Here is a 24,622-nt window from a genome sequence, read left to right as displayed (position 1 = left end):
CCGGGGGGGGGGTCGTCCCGGCACCGCCTGTCAGGGCAACCTCCCGGGGCGGGAAGGAGCAGGCACAAGCTGCGTGTGACGCTGCTGCCCTGCCTCCCTCCCCAGAGCCGGGCCGAGGGGCGCGCGGAGCCTGCCCGCGTTGTTCGCGGCTGCTGCGCCGGGGACAGGCGCGGGGGTCGCCTCCCCGGAGCCGCTCGTCTTGTTCCCAGCGAGAAGTTTAGCCGCCGCTCGCTGTGGTTAACACTAACAGCTCAGCTTCTGCCGTGCGAAGGGCTGTTCTCAGTCTCTAACCTCATCTGACTTTCCTGCCTGTCTTCAAAAGCTAAAGCAGCTGCTTCTAGTCCAGCTTCTGCTGAGGTCAGTTTGGTGCTTGCATCGTGCAAGGCGGCGACGACTTTCCCAGGTAGCTGCGAGCAAGGCTGTGCTGAGGTGCATGGCTCCCTCCCACAGCTGGCTGGGCACTGATGGGGACTGGTGTCCCTGGCTTTTGTACAGTGCCACTTCGTTAAACAAAACTGTAAGGGTGCTGCACTTCTTCATTGCTGAGCAAGTTTCTAGGAAGTCCAGGCTGGGGCTCCGTTCTTGCCAGTTGATGCAACTTCAGGCTGCTTGTAGGAAACGAAGTGACAGCTGACAGTTAAAAGCAGGGGCCAGCGTGGTGTAGTGGTTACTGAGCAGTTAAAATAGACGCCAGTATAAGATCAGTACATTCGCAGATTGCTTCAGTATGCGTGGATCGGTTATACACCCTCACACGTAAGCATAACACATCTTTCATAGGCAGCCCTGTGTGCAGTGCCTCTGTGTGTGTATATTTTTGAAAGGCGGCTTCAGTGAGAAGCTGCAGATGCTGAGTGCCTGTCAGTTAGACTGATACTGTATATGGTCTGTAGTGCTGTGCAAAAATCCCATTTGCAAAACCAAACCTAAACAAAAAAACCCCAGTGGTTATAGGTGAGTACGGGCCACAGTTTTATATATTTAAGTGTCTAACGGCACATATAGGCACCCAGAGCGGTTCTCCAAAAGTAAGTTGGCAGGTTAGCTGCTTATCTCCCATGCATTTCAGTGGAATTTAGGAGCTTTTGCAAATGTCATTAGGCACCTTTCAGGAATTGCAGATGTCCCAATACCATTCATTGCCAATGTGGTCTCTAGGAGCCTACATCATTTTTAAAAATGTTATCTATATGTGTCCAAGCTTGCAGGCTCTGGCTAAAAGAACGCTACCAAAAGATTACTCCCGTGTTTGAGGATGTGTATTGTCTACATGGCGCAGGGAGAGGAAGACAGTGGGAAGAGGGATACATGTTTGACTGGGGGAGCGTGTGGAGACGGATGTAGATGAGGGGATTATGTCATTCAACCTGGACAAGGGTGTTTGTTAGAAGGAAAGCTTCTCCTGGCATTAAATTACCAAGGGCTTTGTTCTTTCAGTTTGATTACCCGGGGTCCATTTCTCCCCCGTTCCACTTGAGATCAATGGGGTCGCATAAGTTGAGAACAAAATTGTGGCTTGCCCGGTGCTGTTTTGAGAGAGAACCTTTTTCATTGGTCCTATTAAGTTTGGTTTCTCTTTGGTAAGTTAAGAAGGCTGTTAAAGTTTCCATCTCAATCTTTCTTTGCATTTCAAGACTGCAGGCAGTTTTTTAAAGTTGACCCAAGTTCAAACTTTGGCTGTAAGAGCACTAAAAAATGAGATGACTTCCCATCGACTTGAGTTACAGTTGCTCCTGTTTTGGTGGCTGTATTAACGCTGTGAGCCAAGGAGGTCAGGGTTGTCAATTAGCTGGCTTAACCTCATTTCCCCCTTCACTTTGTAAAGAAAAGCTGAAACTTTTCTTAACTCAGTTTAATGAATGTCAAGATCATGGTTGCTTTTGGGCTTATGTCCCTGGAAACTGATGAGAACATAAGACTCCCTCCTGTCTCGTCTTGGAAGAACAGCTTTGAAGGAAGAGACGGTTTCAATTCCCAGGTCCTAGTCAATCCTTTGCCTTTTTGCTGAGGCTGGCAACAAAGGTGGTTGTATTCTTTTGTGTTTGGTGTGTTTTGTTTTGGTGATACAGAAACCTGCCTCGCTAGGAAGGTGCAAACCCAACCGCTCCTTTCCTGTGGGCCAACAGGCAGTACTCAGATGCTGTCAGCTTTGGGTCACCACTGACCTGCCTTGCATTTGATCCCAGAAGACGCTGGGATATTCCACTCCTTTGTCTTTGATCCATTTAGCCTTTCTGCTGCATGGCTGTTTTTCCTCCCGTGGGTTGCCCCACCCTCAATAGCTTCATCAGTAAGAATTGTTACTAGCATGGCGTTGTGCATGATCAAAAGTGCTTAATGCAGCAGGTGCCTGACACTCTTGTAAAGTGATGGTGATACGCCAACTGGTCTGAGTTGTTCCTGTCCCTTCCCAGGGATAAAATCTTACCGCAACCCACTCATAACTTGTTCAGTCTACCCATATACACAAAACTTCGTAGCAAGCCATGAAGATTTAAAAATAAGCTGGTTGGCCTTGGATCAAAGAGCACAACTTGGTCCAGTATTCTCCGGAGCGAGGTCCGCTCTTGTTGCCAACATACATACACATGATGGGATGTTCCTGCGTTCTTATACCATGGTGTTGGGCCCCTGTGAAAAAACAGCTCAATGGAAGCTGTGTTTGAGTGATTAGGACCATGATACAACACAAAGTTTCTCAAAGGATTTTGGGTCATGAACTGATTTTTAAGGTTGTGGTATCACTTTGTTTCTGTGTTCTGGATAATAAGAAAGGGAATGCTTTCTTTCACTGCAAACGCCCTGTAATCGCTCCAACAGCCCAAGACAGTGCCCCTCTTGCAGCAATTAAGACAAATGTTTTTCGTTTTGTGTTTTTCCTTCCTCCTCTTCCATTTCTGTTTCCCTTTTCTCTTCCTCAGCTTTTTCATTCCTTCCTTTCATGGGTCCACTAGATGTTTGCCACATGCCTCACCAACCCTGATTTAATAGATCATTTGAAAGAATTCCTAACCAACCTGCAGGATGCCAGTAAGGCTGAGGCTAGCAGCTGTTTTATAAAAGGTTCAAAACAGTTGACTGTTTTTTAAAACAAAAAAACAAAAAAAACAGCTTCATGTTGAAATTGGGAAACTCTGCGGCACATAAATACATCAATTTGCTTCAGCTCTGCAAACACTGGCTGGTCTCTGTGGTTAGGGTGAAAAGCAGCTTGGTAGCCCTTTCTGGAAGCTGGGGATCTGTAATTGGGACTCAGAAGTGCTGAGAGCGAATTACATTTCTTGCTAACAAAGCCTGTGACTTGTGGGAAACCCCATCAGTGGCAAAATAACAACAGTGCAACAAAACATTGAAAGGAAGAGATTCTGGACTTGATTCTCTTCTTGCTCCCCCCTTCCTCCCATCCCACCCCTGGTTTACGTGGGCATGGTGCCATTCTTCTCTGAGGCACCAGAAGAAGAATCATTCTGTGCTCAGTGTAAAAATCCAGGTTGCTGGGAGTGGGAAAGGAGCACTGTCATGGCATTGCTTCCCAAGCTCATTCCCAAGAACTGGAACCATGTGTGCAAACAGACATTGGTTTGTGTGTGGGTGGCATTGTGGTGATGTGTTCTTATCTGACCGAGTCCTTCACTCTTGTCTATAGGGTTGGGATGAGATGAGCTCTGGGTGCAAGGCAAGACTTTTTCCCCCCCGCAGCTAGAAGAAAACCAATTTGCAATATGCAGCCTATTGCAACAGCATAAAGGGATCCAGACCCTTAGCAACTGGATGTAGGGCCCACATGTATTTTAACTTTTCCATGGCAGGGTCACTTCCTTCTGTTCGCCCCTTTGTGAAGGTGACTTAACCAAACCAAATTCTTCTACAAATGCACATGGAGACCCTGGTAGAAAAGGCATTGCAGACAGGCCAAGTGCTGTGGAAGCATGAATGAATGAATCTTCACAACACTCAGGGCACAGGAGTCTAGTATTTTTACCTCCCTTGTGGGTAAACTGAGGCACAGAGGCGAGGAGAGACTTGGTTACACAGCGATTCTGTAGCAGAGCTGGGAATACCAACAGCGCCTCAACTGCCATGTGTGCACATGCCTACAAGACCGTCTTTTACCTGTTCAAATTGCAAAAGTTAATTTGTACCATCTAGGGAGTATAACAGAAATTCCTTCCTTCCCTCACCTGCTGGGCCTGGAACATGCGCCCAGGAGGTAGGACTGGGGTGACTGGGATGATCTGTAAGATCATTCTGTTCAACAGGAACCAGCTAATTGGCCAAGATATTCGTGGAAGAGCACTGGGGTTGCACTAGGGACTCGGTGAAGAACTGGTTTTTGTTTGCTCTCTGTGCCTGCAGGCTTTCCCCTGCTACATCCACTTCTTGTCCCTAAGAAATCAGGCTTAGCAAAAGCCAGATCATTGGTTATGACCAGGCAGCGGGCACCACCGGGGCTTGGATGATACCAAGAATCTAGCGTGCTGGCTGCTGGGCCGTCCCCTTTCACACACGCCTGCAGAGGGATTGGGGGGCCAAAGGCACCTGCTCTAGAAATGGGACCATCTCTGTGGAGGAAGAAGTGCTCAGCTAGGAGAGCTGGTAGTTGGCAGGGCTGTGTGTGTGTGGGGGGAGGAAGTGAGCTGTGGGCAGTGACTTGGGAGAGGGAGACTGGTTTTCTCTTTGCAGTTATTGGGCGCTACCCAATCTAGTTTTGAGTCAATGCCATATTCCCTTATTCTTGTGTGGGCTGTACACCAGGCCGCTCCCTGTGCCCACAGTGTCGCTTGAAGATTTTCTGTAGCCCTATCCTCACTACGCCTTCATAGTATTATTTGTATCATAGTAATGCTGAAATATCCTAGTTGAGATCACAGCCTTTTCGTGCTAGATGTTGAATGTACATGAAATGAGAAATGATGACTTTACAGTAGAAACCACATATGGTTGGGAGGAAAAAGCAAAGAGAATAAGTAACTTCAGGTCTTTAATGTCTGGTACATCTTGGATGCTGCATGCATACCAATGGCAAGAGCACCTCTAATCATTGTGGATTGTTTCCTGCAGGGATGAATTATCAACCTACCAGGGCAAGGCTCTAGTGACAGAAGGTCTTGAGCTGCTGGAGTATTTTGTGCTGTCTGGCTGGGTTGAGATGAGTATTTTGATTGCAATCGAATAATTTCTGTTCTAGGCATATTAGAAAATGCCTCTGGCTGGAAGGTATGAAATTGAAATAGTAGCTCACAAAGGGAGGAGCACGGTGTCTGTAGCTCTGTATATATTTTCTCTATGCAGTGACTTTATAAATACAAAAAGTCAGCTTGTTAAGGGGCAAAGCCATGTTAATGCCTGTAATGAGAGACCTCGCTTGAGGGCTTGATATTTGTCTTTTCTTTGTCTGTTTTCCTTAAAATAAAGGATGCCTAGACCATGAAGGCACTATTTTACTCTGTGTACAGAAAGCAGAACCATATTTTCAATCAAGAGAGGCAAAAGCACAAATCCTGCTTTGCATTTGCTATTTCTTTGTCACCAAATTTGAGAAACCATGTAATAACTGTGTAATTACAGTGTAGTTACAAGAGCCGTCCTCTAATTTGCCATGTAATTACCATGTGCTGTGGTTTGATAAGCCTTATAAATGGAGGGATAACAAAATAACATTTTGGTATGTTGCTTTTTAGCTTCCCAAAAGAGTGTCCCCAAACAAGACTCTTGCCATACAGACATTGCAAGCCCATAGCAGATTGTTGGCAGCTACGGAAGTGAGTAGCTGGGGTTTGCATAGCCTCCAGCTGGAGTATGCCAGGCTAATTTTTATAAGAACAACTAAAAGAAATGCCACTAAAATAATAGCTGTCATTCTAATCTGAAGAGATCCACTTTCTACAGTTGGCCTGCAGCACACGGGTACCGAGAGATAGCAAGCAAAGATGCTCAGAATGGATGCATCCACAAAATAGGGATGTCTTTGCCCAGGATTCAGGGCAACCTTTTTACCTCAATATTTTAGTAGCAATGCAAAGCCATGAACGGATTTTAAAATGATCTCAGATTCAGAGCAATGCAATTCAGAGCAATGACTCAGCCTAGATTACTCTTTATGCGATGACTTTTCTCACTTGAAGCTATGTTATTTCATGGTAACCAGCCCCTCTACATAGGTGGAAATCCAGAGGGGTAGGGATAGTGCTGTTAGCAGCTTCAGACTCTAATGTAGAAGGGACAAATGGCTGCGCATCAGCAGAGGACTGACTGTCATAGCTGTGCAGGGGCAGCCAGGGAACATTCATTGTGCATGACTGCTGAATTTCTGGGCTTGATGAAGATGGAGGCACCCTCCAGGAGTTTAGATGTTTGGAGGCCTGATCCCACTCACTCTGGTAAAAGTGCACGGAGTCCACTCGTTTATTACTCAGAGCAGATAGTAAAGTGACAGTCTGGTTTTAAGCATCTGTTCCACATACTTGGATGGCTCCCGGGATGTAGTTTTTGAGTACTTCCAGATCTTAAAAGCATTTATCTCTCAATATCCCAATGAGGGAGGGCATGGGTGTCACAGAAGTAGTCCATCAAAGGGGATCACTTGCAGAGCAGGGAGTTGTACCTCAGCCTCCGTGCTAAGCAATCGCCTTAACTAACCCTCCTCCTTCCAGTGCTGCCTGCTTCGAGAGACGACGGCCTTCCCATCAGCTCAGCAAGTGCTGATGAGATCTGAATGCCTAAGCAAGCCCCCATTGACTTTCTGTAATAAAGACTCGCCAGTCAGACCTTTAAGATGACAGCTCTGAGACTGGAGACAGACTGGACCTCAGTTTAGTCTCTTGTAGCTGCACAGAGAGCAGAAATGAGTCAGGCAGTTGGGGAGAAGGTAGGTGATGAGTAAGAACGTTTTTTTCTTTTCAGTAAAAAAGACAGTTAATTTTCTGATTCTAACCTCACATTATTCTGATTGTTTCCTGCAGGCTGGCTCAGTTAGAATACGCTTTAAGGCTTCAGTAGCAGCAGCCCGAGGTCCTGCCTCTGGGCTGGCAGAAAGAGCGGGGTTGTAATTGGAATTCCTATTCCGTTTAACTTTCTGCATGTAGGTGAATTGGGCCAAGCTTCGCTTTGCAGAATCAATAATCTGTTGCTCTGAGCTGCAGGAAGCTGGCTGCTGGGGTTAAGCAGCTAGTCACACACCAGTGCAGGTTTAAGCCTTTCTGGAGGCATTTTAGCACTTGACCTTTGCGAGGTAGCTGCTCTGAGTTCCACATACACTGAGTTATGAGCAGGTTTTGAACCATGAGCCTGCACCACAAACTTCAGCCTCCTGATGCAGAGAAAACATGCTCTTAGCTGATAGGAGAGCTAGGCTTTTACTTGGAATAACCAGGGGACTGGTTATTCCACATTTACATCATAAACTCTGCTGGTATGTTACCCAGGGAGTTTACTGTATTTATGTTGCTTGGAGGAGGTCACATTGAGCTCTTCTCTGAGCATTATGAACGTTATACGTTTTGTGGCCTTTTATGAGCGGAGGGTTGACCTCTTTGTCCCAGGGCACTGCTTTTCATCCATCCCTCCGCCATTACAGTATTTTCTGTGGTGCTGCTGGGCTCCTTTGCTTCCCCCATTTCAGCTGTGGTGCTGTACTTCAACTCCTTGTTTGGAAGGAGCAAAAGAAAGCAAAAAGACATCCCACCCTTTTATCCTTAAGCTCTCTTTTTGGGTGGCTTGTTCTAAAAGAGAGGAGATGAATGGTGCGCACTCCTGAAATCTCTTGCCCTCTGACCATACATGAGTCTACACCAGTATCAGGGAAAACTAGTTGAAGGCAGGTTTAGATCTGGAGAGGTTAATCTAATGCCCACTGAACTCAATGGAGATTCCTACTGTCTAAAAGGGGGCAAAAGATCAGACTCTTCATGTTTTATAGGTTGTGAGGTTTGACCTTGGTAAATCGCATGAAACGGAGAAGCTGCAAGGAGGAAAACAGGCTGCATGGATGAACTGTTGCACTTCAAAGAAGGAATGCAATTACCAACACATTTGCTTTGCTGCCTGCAATACAGTACAGGCAACAGCTGGATGCAGCTAAAGAACATTCATTGCACTGTGCCCATGTGGAGCCCCATCTGGCTCAACGGAGCTGCTTGTCGGGCAAAGATTTGCTCACCCAGATCCAGTAGTAGGATCTGGGCCTAAGTCTCAAGTATTCTAGCATGGGATATCTGCTCCTTGCAGGGCTCAAGGTTGTGAGTGATGGGTCCAGAGCACAAGCAGTGTAAACCAACAGAGCTCGTGAACTGTACGTGAACTGGTGTAAATTAGGATAATTGCATTGAAGCCAGTGGATCTGGTGGATGCCCTTCATCCAGAGTATGGCTCTGCATCTCGGTCCTTTTGTTTCTGTTTCGTGACTAAGCTGCTCGCTGCCTTGGCTTTTTCATATTGTGTAGTTTATAATCTTCCAAGTAGATACGAAAGAAATTTGTCTGCAGCACTGGCCAAGGCGGCTCCAGTTTCACTGGCATTGGGCCATGCTTACATCCACAGTCAAAATATTGCTGGTTAAACAATAAATATTTATTGATTCTTTAGCTAGCTCCTACATTTTTCCCAGGTGCATTGGAATTTTTAGGGGCCACGCAAGTTCAAATAAAGCTTCCTCGCTGAAGTAGCCATGCTGGGTTTCTCTACCATTTCTTTGTGCTTCTGCTAATTATAAAATGGTGAGACACCTCTGCTGCTTCCAGCAGTAGCAGCTTTATATTCATGCAGGATGTTCAGGTAACCCTGTTTTCTGGCCTTTGTGAAACGATGGCTTCAGAACTGCCTCGTGGGTATGTTTGCGCCTGTTTGTTGGCTGCAGTAAATCAGCATCCTTTGCTGACTACTCCAGTTTCCTCCAGTTCAGGATCTGTCAGCTCATATTCCAGTGAGTGCGATTCAGCAGTGCCTGGCAAGGATGATAATTTTAGACCTGAATCTGCAAACACTCAGGTACCTAATTCACATGAATAGTCCCCTTACTTGAGTGGCCATTCAGCAGTGGCAATAAAGAGCTCAAGGAACGGTCCTAGAAGGTGGCAAAACACCAAATCAAATGGGTAAGTGAATTTGATTTTGCAGAAACTGCCAATAAACTCAAAATTGTAACTTGGTCCCGCTTCTCCAAGATTTTGGAAATATTTAAATCTGCAATTACACGTGTATGTGCGTGCTCACCTCTTATTTTACATTTTTCAGACTTTTATATATAAAAGCTGTGCAGTTTATTTTTAAAAGTATTTGTTCATTTTCGATAAGGGCCGAAATGTTGATGACTCCATCAAAGAGCAGAATGAGTTATTTTTTCCTGTGGCTAAAAGCTATAGTGAAGCAACCTTGTTTGAAATATGTAGCAATGTTTGGCAGCATTTTCCCACATCTTAAGAAAACAAACAACCCCCCACCCCTTTTTTATTACAAAAATCATTTTTTTCTGAAATCTTAGCTGAAATAGCACATTTTTTACTTTTTCGCCTAAATGACAAACACTTGAAACCTGGTTCTCTGAGCACTTTGGTTTATGCGTGGCTGGTTGCAAGACCAGTGCCTCTGAAGGCAGCTGAAGCAAGCTGATGCATATCGGGATTGGACAGGCCATGTTTTCCTGACCTCCCCCGATATAACTGAACAGGCATTTTTTTTTTTGGCGCGGTTGATACTGGGCTCCATGCAGCACGTCTTTTGTTCTGCCCAAAGCTGTTTCAATGGTTTACCTGGCTTTGGCGATAAAACAGGCTGACATTCTTGTGAAACCTTATTGCTTAGTTGTGCCGTCAGCTCCCGTTACTCTTCATTGACAGAGAAGGGCTAATGATAGCCGCAGTGGAAATATTTTTGCCGATGCCAGTTATTTCCAAATACAACAAATAAATAGAAGTACGCTTTTCAAAAGAGCGTCCCCTCCTGCCTGCTGCTCCCCCAGATTTGAGTACCAGAGCTTAAGACTGTGGGTCAAGGTGAATCCTTAGTGTCGTCTTCTGTTCCTTGCTGACTGCGTGGGCAGGCTGCTGTGCCCGTGCAAAGCCCTAGCAGTGGCCCTGAGTGGATCATGAGTGTGTGCATGTGCTCGTGGCTCCCTGGTTTTAACTCCGTCTAATGATGCATATTCCTTTGGGATTAGGAAGGGATCTGCCAGGATCCAACCGCTCATCTCCCCCTCCTCCCTCCCACTTTAATGAACCAAGTTAGTAGGATAGGATATAGTGATATAGGAGCCAGGATTAATGCTGGACCTGATCCTGGTAACACTCATTCCCACTGTTACTCCCATGCTATCCCATTGGTTTAATTCTTCCAGAAAGAATCACAGAGACATTTGTCTGCAGCCTGACTGGGCTTTCTCATGGTTGCACCAAGCGCTCTGCTCCGAGCAAGGCTCTGTGAGCTTAGCCCATGCATTGGGGTGGCTCCTGACTACACCTGTTAGGAGTACTTGTATCATCAGGCTGCCAGCCAAGATTACTTAGTGCAGGGTCAGCTACTCTGAGGAGTCACCTCACCCCAGCAGGGGGAATCAGGTCTTGCTGGTGGAAGCCTTAAGGCCTGCGTTAGGTTAGCTGCATGCTGAGCTACCACCTGGGACCTTACTGCGCTCAAGCTCTTTTACTTTCCCAATGCTGTGATTCTAACCTCATGCTGATGGGAGACCTGTGAATGCTGCCATCTTCTTTTGTCTCTGATATCTCAACCACTGAGAACTGTCTGCCTTCAGCACCACAAAGAAGATGTTATCCCTGTTTGCAAGAAGGGGAAACTGAGGCTCAGAATAATTGAAAGTCAAGCAGCATGCCTGGGGGCAAGCTGTGACTGGAACCCAGTGCGTTAACCACAAAGCCGCTCTTCTCCCTCTGTTTTACAGAGTCCAGGTATCCCAAGGGTCTTTGCAACACAGTAAGTACCAATATAGCATAGGACAGGCAAATGCAGAGGCTGTCATGCATCATGCCAGCATTTCAGACACTTTTTTTCCTCCCAAGGACGGGGTTCTTGATAAGCTGGGGCTCTGCTGACCTTGAAGTCCCCATCTGCTGAAGAGCTATGTACTGTTTCTGATGTCTGTTAGATCTTACTAGGTATGACTGCTGCAATGGTCAGAGCCTCACAGCCTTAGTTTAAATAAACACCCAGAAGTTTGGATATTTCTACCATACTAGTGTCTTCTAAACAACTTCCTTCGCCCCACGGGTGTTCCTACCTCCAATTTTAAACCTGGAACAGGGTAGAGTTGACAGCTATCTCCTCTGACATCTTCTGAGGCATCCTCTATTTTAATGGATGAGTTTTGTGGATAGTCCCTTTCATCTGAGGATCTCAGCCCATGTGCAGCAGTCAGGCCTTGACTTCTGTCAGACTTGTGACAGAGCCCATCGTTATTTCCGTTTTACAAATGGAGAAACTGAGTTTGGGCGTTGACAAAAGCACCTTTTAACTGCAGCCAAAGGGAAGAGAGCTTGGAGGCAAACCCCAGCTGTCTGATATCAAGGTAGGTCTGCATGATGACCCTGTAGTGACACAAGTTGGCAAACTCACCTTAAAATTGACCCTGAATGAAGCAGGGTTTAAGCAGAGACAGTTTTGATCCACTTGTACAAACTCACACAGAGTAAGAGCACGTCTGTCATTTGATATCAATATCTGTCTATGCCCACAGACAACTGAAGTGACTTGCCAAAAGCAGGATTGGATCTCGGGATTTGGGGCTTCTCGTCTCCTGTGTCAGCAGCTTATTTGCTCTTCTGCTACTTGTAAAGGTGGAGCTGTTTATCACAGGAGGGTTTGGGCTGAAAAAATGTTGGAAAGAGAAAATGCAGATACAAGCAGATGTGCATACAGTGAATCTGTGTCTGCTGGATGGCCCTGTGGCTAATTTCTGTTTAGTTGTGGCAAGGGAGTTGGCTTCTTTGCTGTAGAGCAGGCTAGATGGGTTTGTGTGGAGGGGTGCTGGTATATGCTTTCTTAGGATTTAGGCATATGACTCTCCCAACACAGTGAGAAGGAAATAGGCTCCCCTGAAGGTGATCTTCATAGGGTGGCTTTGAAATACAAGCCCGCTCCCACGCTTTGCAAGGTGTTAGTGGACTGGTAATGAATTAAATATATTTCCTTATACAGAGGGTATTTAAATTGGCTCCATATGGTTTAGGGGACCTGTAGCACTTTCTTGAAGGGCGATGTCATGGTTAAAAATTTGGGTTTTGATGACTGGAGCTAGACACGGAGTCAAAAACCCACCAGCTCATCCAACCTTCCTTCCTGCACCTCCACCCCCCCCCCATTCTCGTTTAAATATTTAAACGTGTAGGATGTGTTCCTCCAAAATCCATCTGCTGGTTCATACACTATGTAGTCATAAAATGCTGTTGTGATCAACCTGCACCCTCCCACCCCTGCTAATTTTGCCCTCTGTTTAACTGGGAATGGAGGTGCTTTTTCTATTTGAACACTGAAGATTAAAGTGTCGTGAGGAAAACAAGTCAGCAAATAAAGCAAAGTTTTAAGACTTTGCCTTCTCAGAGCCTGAGCTCACACCTTTGCATGCAGTGGGAGTTTTGCTGTTAACCTCAGCAGGAGTCGGTTCTGCCCCTTGTACAGCTGGTGACGTCAGAAGAAGTAAGTGTCCTGCAAACACAAGCTGCAGTGCAACGGGGAATCGGTGCCTCGCTTTGATGAGGACACAGAGGTACAGAGCCTCATCCAAGGCCAGGCTGAATTTGGTTTTTGTATCCAGGGGATAAAGAATGACTTTTTCAGCATGTTAGCCCTTGCAATGAACCATTAGCTTGTATATGCACTGCTACGCACCTATAGCTGGAATTTGAATTGCTCAATCCTCTCTCGCAGGTACTGTCCTGTTCGCAGTTAAGATTTCCATGCTGCCTATGAATTTTCAGAGCCTGTGAGTTTGGGGCAGGACTACCTGGATTCTGTACCCTATATTGCATATAAAGGAAGCAGCGTTGCTTTGTGGATAGAGGGTTGGACTAGGACTTTAAGCCAGCGTTCCTCCTACTTCTGCCACTAACTTGCTGGGAGACCTTGGGCAGGTCACTTCACTTCTGTGTTTCCCTACCCGTAAAGTGGACATAATGATGCTGACCTGCTTTGTCCAGCACTGTGAGATCTAGGGGTGAAGCATGCTGTTCCAAGACCTGGCCATTATAACAAGAGTAGTTAGTATTTTAATATCACTAGCATTGAGAAGCTGGAAGTAGACTCAAGCAGCGCTACAGCAATTGGAAGTGTGAAGTGATTTGGATTTGGTCGATGCATTTTTTCATTGAACTCTCTATTCTTGGCTGAAGTTAATGGTTTATTCTTTCCCCCGCCAAAAAAACTGTTAATTTCTTTCAAAATTTGAACTTTGGAAATGCAAAATCACAAAAGTTCTGCTTTTGTAACTTTTCCCAGACTGAAAATCTTCACTTTCTGGCTTTTCACTGAACAAAAAAAAAAAAAGAGGAATGGGAAGTTTGTCAAAGAAAACAGTATTTTCTGCAAAAAAACAATAGATTTTTAAAACAGCCCTGGCAATAACACTCAGTGCTTTGTCTTCAAAGTGCCAGATGGATGTTAACTATTGAGTGCTCAAAACCAGCTTTGCAGTGCCAGTAACTACAGTTGTTCCTGGTTACATCCTGGAGTTGGGATAATGAGCCAGGCTACTCTGATCACTGCTGTGTCACCACAGAATATAAGCTGATTCCTCAGGTTTGAACCAGGAGTCTCAGCTCCCAGACTTATGCTCAGACCACGGAGCCTGCTGCCCTGTCTCCTGGGGCAACCTGCGTCCATCCACGGGTATTTTTTTAGAGACATTTGCAAATGGCGATGCAAAGAGATTAGGCGCTGATGTCACAGGCTCAGCCTGTTCCTGGCAGCTTGCTACCTTGGTGTCGCAGCCCGTGCGCTCTGTAGCCGTGGCAGGAACGTTTCCACGTCCAGCGTAAGCTGCGGGGTTTCAGAGCCACCACAGTAGCTGTGGCTCAGGTGGGTTGTTAGCCACTGGCGCTGCTTTCCATCCCTTTGAGCGGCTCCTGATTTGAAGCTCGCTCTGAACCTTTCCGCTTGAAAGACTGCAGCCTAAGGAGTAACATATGGTCCGTCAGGCCAATCTAACCACTGTAGAAATCAGTTATATTAACAGGCTCCTGAAGAGAGTGAGTTTTGAGTGAAGGGGATGCCCGTCTCTCCCCAAATCCCTGTTCTCTCCCTTGAGGCAGTCCATCCCCTCTGATGTGTGTTGACCTGAGTAGCTGGACACTTTCTGGTTGTAATGGAGGGCTTCTTTCTTCCTCATTTAGGTGGGATTTTACCTTGGGAGTCTCCAGGCAAGTGCTGATTTAAAGCCGGAATCTGGGATCTGGATATGAATTATTATTTTTTTTTTTAAGGGGGCTAGTATGTCTTTAAACAGCTGTGCACCAGAGTGCGTAAACGCACTTGCTAATCCGGTGACTAATTCAATGTATTATAAAGCAGCAGCCTGCCTCCTGCCAAGTCAGAACTGTGTCCCTATCTGACTGGGTGTGCGAGGCTGAAGGAATCATTGCTGGGAGCTCGCAAGATGCTGCCCTCTTTCATCTTGCCCTGCCATTGATGTGGAGCTGCCCCCCTTTTCCTCCCGCCGCTCCCCATGTCAATTTATTTACTCATCCGGAGGGCACAGCCAGGCGCTCTCTTGAGTCAGCACCGCCCCGCCAATGGGAGCTGCCAGAGCAAATTCCAGGGAGGAAACAATCTCATGACTTGTCTCGGAAAAGTTTGTTCCAAAAAGATCCCCTTACGGTTACAAAGCCCTTGGAGCCTGTGCCTTCGTCACAGCGCCTGCACGGCTCATGATTTCTCAACCTCTGGGGATCTGAGCCAAGGGAGGCTGTGGGAGTTACTGGCTGCTTCTTGCTCCAGTAAAACTAGAGCGGGACTCGGCGAGCCGGGGGTGTCTGACCCAGGGGCTTGGACACCTCGGAAAAGGGTGCCTGGGCCAGGTTCTCAGGACCAGACCCCTCAGTTTGAGCTGAGGGTTTGCTTCAGGGTGCTCATCTTTCTGTCTCTCTCCATGATCTCTAACCCCCGTGCTGCACAGACAGCCGTCCCGGTAGCATTCCCTTCTGATGGGAGTTTTCATCTTTCTCCTTTGGAGCTGGTTTGAAATGAGGCCAGAAGAGTTTGCTAACTTCTGGTTTAACTGAAGGGCAGTAAACAAGGCCAGCGCTCTAGCAGGAAAAGCCTGACTTTTGATCGTGCTTTCAGGGAAGCGGGAAGAGACCGCAACGCAAAGCCCTGCCTGTGGGGCCTGGGCTGCTGCCCAGTGCCGTCAGAGTCTTTCCATTTGCTTCAGGGGGTTGGATCAGGCCCTTCAGCAGGAAAAAGTGAAACCTCTGGCAGCTGCTGGTTTTGGTTCCCTTCTGAGCATCAGTGCTGGTGAAGGGTGCTGGGCTCTGGAGACTGGAATTCCTCCTCCTAACCACAGACTCAGCACAGCCCCGACTGGGTATTTTCGCAACTGTCCCATTCTGGTCATGATGACCTAGCGGGACTTGGTGAAGGACATCATGAAGTGAGCTTGGGCACAGAGAAGCGTATGCACCTCTGATTTAGTTAGTTTGTAAGGTGCACCTCTGCCCTACCTTCTGCCACTCAATTGTTGTTACCCTTCAACGGCGCCAGTTCAGCGCAGTGGCAGCGCTGCCTGTTACGCTGCGCCTGGCTGTTCAGTGAGTGGCAGGGTGGAGCAGTGTTAGCCTCCCCTAGCCCCAAATCATTTCACATCAGCCAGAAGGGGTCAAATGGTGAGCTAATGGGGACGGGCTCCATGGGCTCAGCCCAGTCTCCTGAGCTATCCAGCCAGGCCTGAGCTGAAACGTCTCTGACTGGGAATCAGCTGAGGATTCCTGGAGTTCCTTTGGCAAGGACTCTTGGCCTCCAGCTAGCCAAGTGACATCCCCTCCACCCCCTTCCCTCCACTTATATCGCATCCTAATAGCCTCTTGGCCTAAGCAGATGAGTTCAATCAGTCCTTTCACCATCTGCTCCCAAGCGCTTCTGCTGGGGAAGGCTTGCAGCCAGAGTGGCTGTAATTCCATAATAGCTTCCGGATGTTGTGCTCACAGTGGATGAGGGCTGCGTATCTCAGCCGTATCCCTTTGCTTCTAAGCTTATTCTGCCTATGAGCATATCTGATCATCACCAACCGCTCGGATTTATTCCTGCTTTCTCTCTCAGTCTCCTAGCCACCCGCTGATGGGAGATTGAGGAGGCAACTAATAAGTGGCATGATCCCTGCTTTTGAGTCGCTCATGGAATAGCCCATCATTCAGCCTTTGGCTCCTGGGCTTCAATGAAGGAGGCTGTTAGGGAAGCCCTGGGAGAAAGTGCATGTCTCTGGATGCTTTCCACAACTCACTCCTATTTCCTCCTAGTATTTGCTGTGTCCAGTTGCTGCCCTGGATGTTCCCTCGTAGCAAAAATCCTGGAAATTGGAGCTGGCAAAAGTGTGTTGTTTTTTTTTTGTTTTTTTTTTTGGCAGCCCAGGGGGCATCCCTCTCACTCTGGGGCCAGTAAAGCCTGTTTTTCTTACAGTGCAACAAAGAGGGTAGGGATCTGCGTGAGGCTTGCTGGCCACAGCCTAAACATGCAGCAGATTTTCTGGTGGTTCTACCTTGTGGTGGAGAGGGAGATTTTGGGACAACTTGTTTTTTTGAGCTTGAAAAATCCCTCCCCACAGTGGCAGCACTCTATACTTTAGTTTCCCCAGCTATTAAAAATAAAGAAGGCAGGTGGTTAATAATAATTACTTAAAGGGGAGTCATGAAGCCTGTTAAAAGCTAGTATGCTTCAAAAGGTGCTTAGAATCCCATAGCACAGGCTATAGGGCAATAACTGGAAGGCTTTTATGCCAGGGGTACTCAGGGTACTCCCTTTACTGTAGTATCTATGCACTTCACAGCTGTTAGTGCATACTTACAATCCACTGTGAGGCAGGGAAGTGCTATGATCCCCATTTTACAAAGGGTAAACTGAGGCATGGAGTGACTAAGTGACTTGCCCAAAGTTGCAGTATCTGGGCAGAACAGGGATTTGGACCCTGTTCTAAGCTGCTTTTTTAACTACTGGGCCATCCTTTCTGTCTCTTCAGCTTCCTACCTTAACCACCCTCCTTTGTCCCTGGATTCCCTGCCCAACTAGGTACGCTTTAACAAGACCCCACTCTTGTTCACCAGTATGGGCAATCCTGTGCCCTCTATTCATATCTCCCAGCCCCTAGTTTGATGATCCTCCGGTAGAGATCCCTTGGGAATAGCTGAAGATAGAGGAAGAGAGGAGCAGAGAGCTCCAGTTGCCAGGGCTGGCAGACACCGACTGCCAGCACTAATAGCACTCCAGTCATAATTATGCTGTATAGCAGAATGTGGGATGGCTGCTCGCCAGCTCCACTGGTGATCATCCAGACAGGTATATGCAGCAAAGCAGCTATCAGCATGGGCCCTTTTGTTGGGAGGCTCAGCAGGAGGTTGAGGCCTCAGCAGGCCATGGAGAGTGAAAGTGAGGTCCCCACCCTGAGCTGGCACTGGGGGAGCTTAGGGGGGGAGGTAGTTGGCATGTTTCTGCTGTACCAGCCCCATTGCTAAATACAGATTGTCGGCCTTGGCAAGCTTTCTAGCAATCAACTGGCAAACTTTCAGTCTAGGCCAGAACAATTTCCCTTAGCATCTCCCTCAGCCACGGTGGAATATTCACCTGGCTCATGTCATGTTTGGGGGTTCACAAAACCTACCCTCTACCATGGGATGCAGCCAGAGGTGGTGCTAGGATGTGATGTCCTGGCACTGTGCATATGAGATTGCGATGCTTGGGCAGGGGCTGAAGAGAATGTGGAATCTGTGACTACTGGAGCTAAAGGAGAGGTCCTAAAGTATTGGGCTTTAGTTTCTGTAACGCATAAAGACTAGAGACCGTTCTGAGCCTCTTCTCCAGAAGGGGTCCTTGTGGGGCTCAGCAGCATCCCCCTATGGCTGGCTGTACTGAAAGAAGTGGGACTCTGGTGGGACGAAGTTGGCAAGGTGCCGAAGAAGCAAAGTCTTGCTCTATTCTCAGGCACCCAGACACTAGGCTGACTGGAAGCTGCTGCTTGTGCCGTCTTTGGTATTTATGATCCTATTTCATGCTCGCTCTCTCTCTGCAATGTAATTTGAAGGAGGATGAGGAAGCTGGGTAGCAGTTTGTGATCACCCTGACAGGCCAGCGTTATGTTTCCCTAAGCCAGAGCAAGGGAAGGAACAGGGGCCACAACAGTTGTGGGAGCTGCGAGTTCAAAACTCCATTGGCATGAACTATGACGATGCAAAGAGAGAAATCTGACTGCAGATCTAGAGAGAAAAGTGGCTATGATCCTTACTCACCGCTGGGCAGCAGCTTCAGGAGCAGGGTGTTTGTTTAGAGCAGTGGTCTCCAAAGTGGGGTGCGCAAGACAATCCATTGGGGTGCGGGAAGAAAATATTGGAGCTTCTATTTATATTCATATTTATATAAATATACATAAATTGGGGGTGTGTGCTTAAAAATTTTTTACTGATGGGCTGCGCAATCAAAAAAGTTTGGAGACCACTGGTTTAGAGGAGCCACTTGCTATTTTGATGGTTAAAATAATTGATTATTCTTGTCTAATTTTATTTATTCTGAGTAAACGCTGCTGAGATTTATCGGTTTTGCTCTGACCTCCTGACTCTGACCTGTTTGCAAAGCCTGTGCAATTATTTGTGGGATTGCAAAACAAATACATGAATATAGTCTCTCTCTCTCTCTTTAAAATACAAAGAAAGTCAAACTAAGCATGATACCAGACTCTGGTGGGCCAAGTCCTCCCCTTCTAGAGCAAAGTAAGGCTTGCGCTTGGAGATGGGTCGGTGGAAATCTGTTACTAATGAAAGATTTTTTTACTCTAAAACTTGTGAGATCAAGGGAGAGCTCTCTGAGAGACAAACTGGGTTTGCCAAAGAACATGGTGAAGAAATCATTTTTAGCATTCAGTATTTGAGGAAAGAGCTAAGATCATGCAGCGTTCACATTTTTTCCATCTTCACAGTACACTGCTCTTTCCTAAACTCATGGGCATCACCTAGTACCAAACATGCTGCCCTGCTGCTGGGAAGGTATCTAATGTAACACCAAGGACATGGAGGATTTCTGTGAGTTATAAAGAGGGTCTGTTAATAGTGAGATTTGTGAATGCTGAATAGGTAAAAATAGGTAGAGCCAAATGGTCTCATATTAGGGAAAGGAAGCTCCTCTCAGGAATAAAGACATAATAGGGGACTTTCTGTGATGCATGGGAGATGTGACATACTAAAACCTATACTCTTCCCATTAAGTAACCACTACCATTTCATCATAATCCTAGTGGCTCATCTTGCTAGGGATGCCCTGAAGCTGGGGAGGTTGTAAAGGCAAGAAAGGAATGAACTGCTGGAATCTGCAGCTGCCAAGCTGTGGTGTGAGCTGTGGCTCAGCTTGCCTCTTTGCTTTCCAGACCCTCCAGAGATATACATGCTGTTTGGGGATACCCTGGCCTGCCACATCTCTCAGGGGTTGTTCACTGGCCTCCTGCTTTCTAGATCACAGAGATGTGCCCTGGGCCTGAGCAGATGGCTTCTGCTATAAGGATTTCCCTTCTGTAGAAGAAGGACCATCTTTCAAACTGCAGCCAACCTGGAGCTCCTAAAAGATGGGCACAATTAATGATTCTGTAGAAATAAGCTTAGTTCATTAAGCCATGGATTAGTCTCCATAGGACATCCACTCCTGTGTGGTTTAGCTAACATTTCGGATATCAGATGTGCTGGTGTTTGGACTTACCGGCTAGCAGGTAGACCGTCTTTCTGTGTACTGGAAGAGTTGTTTTGGGCAGTAGCATGATATGGAGAGTGTTAATTGGGATTAAATGTCATCTTAGCTTGACTGTCCTAATTAAGACCATCTCCTGCCACGTGGTACCCATGTGTCTAGCATTACATGGCACTGACTCAGCTTGGGCCAAGATATTAGTACTAGGCACACAGAGAGGGCAGTGTATACTGGGCATTGGCTGAGTCAGGCTGGGTTTGGGGAATTCCAGTCTGAGCTGGCTCAGGCGGGGTGGAGAGTAAGAGGTGAAAACTGGGTAGACTTCAGGGAGTGGTTTGGTCCCCTAGCTGTAAGCAGGATTAAGGCAGATAACATTTCAGCAGAAATTGGGGGTGGAAGCTGCTGTGTATATGCTATAGAGGAGCTGAACCCTTAAAGCTCAGCACTCTCCTTGTTTGATGGCTTGTTTTATAGCATCACAGCTTTGACTGCCTGAGGAGAGGAGGCTGACCAGGGATGCTGTGATACTGAAGGGGGCTGGTCATGGAGGTTACTGGACGTGCTTGGAAGAGAGGCTACCATGGAGGCCATAATAGGGGTGATGGATGAGACAGGGTTAGAACTGCTGCATTTCAGGGGGCAGGAGGGAAGAGCTATGAGCCACGCATATCTGCAGCCTCCCTTGGGGAGGGAGGGAAGGTGTCTGGTGGGTTAATGATCAGGTTTGTCCATTGTCTTCACCCTTCCAGGCACACTGCTGCTGTGAGCTTTCTTTTCCTTGGCATGTTCCAACTCTGCCTGTTTCCTCCCCAAGAGGTCATGGCCATTCAAAAAAACCTACCCATCTTTCCTCTGGAGTATCCCATACAGTGAGTGCTTGCAGTTTACCCACCTGTCCTGAGTGGGTACTTGGTTTAATTGCTTAGATTTGGGCAAGTACTCAATGACATGTTGCCTTTGTCATTCCTTTGAGTGCCAGGAAGAATTAATTTTGCTTGTGGTCTTTTTTTTCATGAGCATCCTAGTGATAGAGCTTCCTGGCAGGAACATCCTCACAATTGGCCAATTTTAAGTGACTGCTATGGACTGTTTACATAAAGAGGGTTTCATAGTTTCATAGATTAAGGGTCGGAAGGGACCTAGTAGATCTTCTAGCCCGACCCCCCGCCAGGGCGGGAGAACAACAAAACCCCAAAACAAAAACGGGACTCAAATGAGTCCAGCCAGGTAGGCATCCAGCCTCTTCTTAAAGACCCCCAGGGTAGGGGCCAGCACCACTTCCCTTGGAAGTTGGTTCCAGCTCCTAGCCGCCCTAACTGTGAAGTAGTTTTTGCGGATGTCCAATCTATACCTCCTCTCCATCAACTTGTGCCCATTACTCCTTGTTATGCCAGCGGGCGCTAGGGGAAACAGCGTCTCCCCCAAACCCTTCTGGTCCCCCCTAGTGAGTCTATAGACGGTCACCAGGTTCCCCCTCAGCCTTCTCTTGTGGAGGCTGAATAGGTTCAGGTTCAGATTTTCATTCTCCATCGTCACCAAGGGAAACCTGTAAGATTGATTGTTCATCCATTTGGAGCACCGAGTTGCTTTACATGACCTGGTTGTCCAATCAAAGCATGTTGAATTGTGAATGTTTGTAGGGATACTCATGAAGTATGTCGACATAGCACATTCTTTAGATACATTTGGCAGTGCTCGGAATCATAGCAAACATGATTTGGCCTGAGTCAGAGACAGAAGAAAAGCCTAAACAGGATTGAATCGTTCCTTTTCACTAGTTTGCCCTGCTTTCTATGGCTAGCGACAGAGGTTACACATAAACCGGTTTAACTGATCAGAAAGTGGTTTAAACCTGTAACACAGTGGCTTCCAACCTCGGCTCATGACCCAAATCAGGGGTACAGGGTGGGGGGGAATCTTCCCTTTGCTCTACCCCTCCCGCCTGCAGGGCTCTCCCAGCACACAGTTTGCGTGGCTCTTGCCGCTGCTGCCCCCTGCGATCCCAGCCCAGGCTCTGCTGACACCACCAGGCATGAGTGAATTGGCAGCGGGAGTCGCGACCCAGCTTTAGGGGTGCAGCAAAAAAAAAAAAGGTTGGGAGCCATTGCTGTAACAGAACAGAAGCTCAGTGCACATAAACCAGTTTCAAAATGGCTGAAACTGGTTCAAGATAAACTTGGCTGAATGTGGTATCAGACTTAACTGATTTGGATCAAACTGGTTTATGAAACTTCTATCCCAGACCCCTTGGTTCAAGTTAAATCACAGTCCCCCAGCATCCCAACATGCTTTCCAGCTTTGGGCTGGGCTGTGCTGTCTGCTCCAGCAGAGAAGGGTTGGTGTGTGGGTGCAGTGGCAGGGACTTTACCTCCCAGGCAAACTCCAGCTGGGGTCTGGGGCCAAGGATGGGGGTCAAACCCACCTTCCCCTGAGTACAGAGCTGTCCTGCTGCTGAACTTACTGAAATTTACTGCTGGCTGTGACTGTGGACTACAAATCCCAGAGGCACCAGGACGAGGAAGTGATGAGCAACCCTGGAGAATCCCACTGCTGTGATTCTGGACTGCAAATCCCAGAGACTTTGGGGGCAGCAGAAGGAGGAAGCAAACACACAGCCCATGCTGGCTACATGCTGGAGAGCCATGCTCTAGCACCCCCCAGCTTCTGGCCTGAGCCACTAAAGGCATGTGGCTGCATTTCCTGAATCAAAAGCAACTATGTGTCCAGTTGTTTCTCAGTTTAATCTCTGTGGCTTATACTAACATGTGAAGACTGAATTGATTCAGCCTTGGGCTTTTTGACTGTCTGTACTTAACTTATGTGAGCACAAACCCCGGTTCCTTGGGGAGTTGGCTTCATTTTATTCCAGAAGAGGGGCCAGTTGAGATTTCACACCAAAAAGGAAGCTTTCCCTTTCGGTATCCTTTGTTTGTGAATTCTGCTGAAACTCCCCTCATATAACATGCTACCAATTTACCTTATTCCCTACTTGCAATCATTTCTCTTCTTCATCTCCTTATTCTTCACACTGTTATTATTTCAGTGCAGCTCAGCATTGCCTGAGCCTTTCTTGTGTGGAGCCTGGGGCAGTTGTATGTCAGTGAATTAGACAGACAGATATAAGCTGGAGTCTTGGTTCCAAATAACAAACCCACTTGATGTTGTTGCATTTAAAGAGACTTGAATTAAAATCTCTGCAGGCTGTGGGATGCTTATAATAAAATCCTGAGAGCTAAATCTGGAGCGGAGGCTAAAAGCTTGTTTACATGGGGAAATCTACTTTGAGAACAATACTGGTATAATAGTTGATATTGGTATAATAATACAGCACTATAGTTATACCAGTATAATGCTGGTCACTCTTAATTCAGCATAGGAAGACTGTCCACACGTGTAATTATACTGGTATAAATAAAGCATTGTGATTTTTTTACTGGTATAGTTTTTCAGAGGATTTTCCCCATGTGAATGAGCCTTCAGTTAATCAGAAGGGCAGGAAGGAGGAATAAACCATGCCCCAAAAATTAGTGTTTTGCATTGAGGTGGGAAAGATTAGCCCACCCTCATTCTACCCAGTCTGAGGCATGCCTGCTTTACCTGTAGAAGCATTTTGGTAGCAAGACTCAGGCCAAGAATGGAGCCACGAATTTACATCCCAGCAGCATTTACCAAGTGTTTCATTCAGATGAATGTGTGTCATTGTATTAGGTACCATGACATCAGGTCCATACCTGAGGTTATAACAAAAGGATTTGTATTGATAGCTTGGACTGTAAAAACAGTAAAACAATTAAACCTTGAAGTTTCGAGACCCAAGTGTGCAGCAAAGCCCATCAGTCCAGGGCCCCTAAATTCACGCTAGTTCTTGAAATGCTGGAGACTGGTCTGTTTAATATAGGCAACTGTTGATCCTCTGGATCATGATGTACATGTAAGAGGTCTAATCAGACGCCTGATGAATTCATTTCTGGCTGATAAACCCAATTTGGGAGTGACACAGCTCATTACAAGTTTCACAGATCCATATGTTGCCTGAGTTGGAATCCAAGTTTACAGCAGGCTGCATTCTTTCTCGCTTTGCTTCCATCCTCTGGATTAAAGCCACTTCATGTTGAATGGCACCCAGTGCCAGATGTTCCCTCCAGATCAGACAGGATTCTGTGCACTTCTCCCAGTTTTCTACATTGATGTCGAGTGACTTCATATCATTTTTGCTGACATCGTGGTATCACCATAGGAAGTGACCCCACTTTCTAGAGCAATCTCAAATCTTGCTATACAAAATATTTTTGGAGATGCGGTCTCCTTCCATTCTGCTGACATGGCCGATTGCAACCTCCTCTTCTTGATACTGGTTTCTAAGCATGTCAGTCCTGTGCACTCCAATACCTGTTGTGCTTGGTGTTTTGTCGTTTCACTTCATTTTCAGGATCTTATACAGACATCTCATGTGGAAGCTTTTCAGTCTCTTGAAGTTCCTAGCATATGTAGTCCACATTTCTATACCATAAAGCAGGGATGACAGCGCACAAGCCTCGTAGGTGACTTAAACAGAAATGTCATGACTGATCAACAAAAACAATTTGAGCATTGAACACCATGGAAGTCTGTGCTCCGGTGAGACTGAAATCAAATATGAAGAGCTGGAAGGATTACCACAGTTCAGAATTATGATGGACATGGACAATGAGCCTACGTAGAACAGTGGTTCCCAACCTTTTTTTTTTTTTTTTTTTTTTCCGGGGCCTGG

General features: G+C 46.8%; 1 protein-coding gene and 1 pseudogene across 3 annotated transcripts in view; both read left to right on the top strand.

Annotated features, from left to right (window-relative positions):
* Window positions 1-7,698, top strand: part of LOC109291373 — a 28,265-nt pseudogene extending 20,567 nt beyond the window's left edge.
* ETS1 (ETS proto-oncogene 1, transcription factor) overlaps window positions 1-24,622 on the top strand; it is a 126,220-nt gene that overhangs the window by 60,933 nt on the left and 40,665 nt on the right. The window lies entirely within an intron of this gene.

The sequence above is a fragment of the Gavialis gangeticus genome, unplaced genomic scaffold (genome assembly GCF_001723915.1).
Source record: "Gavialis gangeticus isolate Ggan-Ray unplaced genomic scaffold, GavGan_comp1, whole genome shotgun sequence".
In the NCBI taxonomy this organism is placed as follows: Eukaryota; Metazoa; Chordata; order Crocodylia; family Gavialidae; genus Gavialis; species Gavialis gangeticus.
Note: the sequence above shows the minus strand (reverse complement) of the source record. Positions and strands in the feature narration are given on the sequence as shown.